The sequence below is a fragment of the Bidens hawaiensis genome, unplaced genomic scaffold (assembly GCF_021521415.1).
Source record: "Bidens hawaiensis isolate Kalapana, Puna unplaced genomic scaffold, B.hawaiensis_p1.1 tig00020674_1, whole genome shotgun sequence".
In the NCBI taxonomy this organism is placed as follows: domain Eukaryota; kingdom Viridiplantae; phylum Streptophyta; class Magnoliopsida; order Asterales; family Asteraceae; genus Bidens; species Bidens hawaiensis.
Window position 1 is genome coordinate 310,131 of NW_027493173.1, and position 2,535 is coordinate 312,665.

A 2,535-nucleotide genomic window follows, 5' to 3' on the forward strand; every position below is an offset into this window, starting at 1 on the left:
AGAACTCAATGAGTCAAATCTTGACACAACTGTGTCTACAGATATGATTGTTCAAACTTCTTATGTGGAAAATAATCATCCTTCTGAAAACATCATTGGTGATTTGCATGAAAGAGTTACAAGAAGTCATTCCGAAATTGCAAACATTTGTCTTTACTCTTGTTTTCTATCCCAAATAGAACCAAAGAACATAGCACAAGCATTAAAAGATAATAGTTGGGTGGAAGCAATGCAAGAGGAATTGGCACAATTTAGAGACCTGCATGTGTGGGATCTTGTTGATAAGCCATTTGACAGATATGCAATTGGAACCAAATGGGTTATTAGAAACAAAAGGGATGAAAGGGGTTTAGTGATTAAGAATAAAGCTAGACTTGTAGCACTGGGATGTCTTCAAGAAGAAGGAATAGACTTTGAGGAAGTTTTTGCACCAGTTGCAAGACTTGAAGCTATCAGGATTTTTCTTGCATATGCTGCCTCAAAGAACATTAAAGTGTTCCAGCTTGATGTTAAGTCTACATTTCTAAATGGAAAGATTGATGAAGAGGTGTATGTTGCTCAACCTCCAGGTTTTGAGGATCCAATGTATCCAAACAGGGTGTATAAGTTAAACAAAGCCCTTTATGGATTGCATCAAGCTCCTAGAGCATGGTATGATGAGCTGTCAAATCATCTTCTTGAAAATGGTTTCAAAAGAGGAGCCATTGACAAGACACTCTTCTACAAAAGAAAGGGATCAGACTTACTTCTGATACAAGTGTATGTGGATGACATCATCTTTGGTTCTACAAATGAACAAATGTGTATGGAGTTTGAAGGGGTAATGAGTCCAAATACAGCATGAGTTCTATGGGAGAAATGAACTTCTTTCTAGGATTGCAAGTTCAACAGAAAGCTGAGGGGATTTTCATTCATCAAAGCAAATATGTGCAGGACATCTTGAACAAGTTCAACTGTCATGAGTACAAGACTGCTTCAACTCCAATGGACACCAAAGAAAAGATGACTGCAGATGAAAAGGGGGAGCCTATAGATGAACATGAATATAGAGCCAAAATTGGATCTCTGATGTATCTGACTGCAACAAGACCAGATATCATGTTTGTTGTATGTGTGTGTGCCAGATTCCAATCAAGTCCAAAAGTCTCCCACATGAATGCTGTTAAAAGAATATTCAGATATTTGAAGGGAAGACCAGACTTAGGGATTTGGTATCCAAAGAACCAAGATTTTGATCTGATTGCATATACAGATAGTGACTATGATGGCTGCAACAAGAGCAGAAAGTCAACCTCAGGAGGATGTCAATTTTTGGGTGAAAGGCTAGTGTCATGGCAATGTAAAAAGCATATTACAGTTTCAATCTCCACTGTAGAAGCTGAATATGTTGCTGCATCCGCCTGCTGTGCACAAGTTCTATGGATTCAAAATCAGATGCTGGACTATGGTTTGAATTTCTTGAACACCCCTATTCTTATTGACAATAATGCTACATATTTTACTGTTAAAAATCCAGTTCAACATTCCAAAACTAAGCACATTGAAATCAGACATCATTTCATCAGAGACTGCAGTGAAAAAGGTTTGATTGAAATGCAAAGGGTTGATACAAGTGACAATTTGGCTGACCTATTCACCAAACCACTTGATAGAACCATGTTTAACTTTCTTTTGAAAGCCCTGGGAATGATCAACTCTGATGAAATCTGATTAAGGATGTGTGCCTGGTTGTGTGTCTCTATGTGCTAACTAATTATTTTGACAGAGGTTACACCTTATAAATGTTGATTGAATATGTTTTTGAATATGTTTCAACTGAATAATGATTGAATATGTTTTGAATATGTCACTGGTTTGAAGTTAACTGATAGGTGCTTAAGTAAATATCTGTGCAATTTGTTTGAAATTGATGATAATTCTTGAATATCAAGTTAACTGATCTGATGTTATGATAAGTAGTTTGATCTGTTTGGGTGAAATTGAATGCTTGTCTGATGTTATGAGTAATCACATGTTTATGGTTACTTGAATATGTTCTTTATCTGATCTTCTGATGTTGTTAAGATAGGATAGACATTGAATGTTAGTACAGTCTATTTTCTTGATGATGTTAAGAATGATTAAGATTTGATTATGTGATGCAACTGTTTATGTCAAAATGTGTTTTATGTCAAAATTAAGTGATTCAATGAATTATATAATGAATTTTGCATAAATACTTTATTTTGGTCAAAACATGAGCAAGTTGATTAATGGTGTAGAGATATGATAAGATTATTCAGTTCAAGCTTTTAAGAAGCTTAAAAGAAGGATTTTTAAAGAAAAGTCTCAAATAGTTGTTCTTGCTGAAAACTATGTCATTTGCCCAGTTGGAAGGACATGCACTTGTGTATGTTTGGTCCTTAAATCTCTATATATTCAAAGGATAGCCATTGACCCGAAAACTGGATGTATTTGGGGCAATTATGACTTGTTTCTTATTCCTTCACTTAAAACTATGTCAATAGCTTTGACTTTGAAAGGACATATATTCAC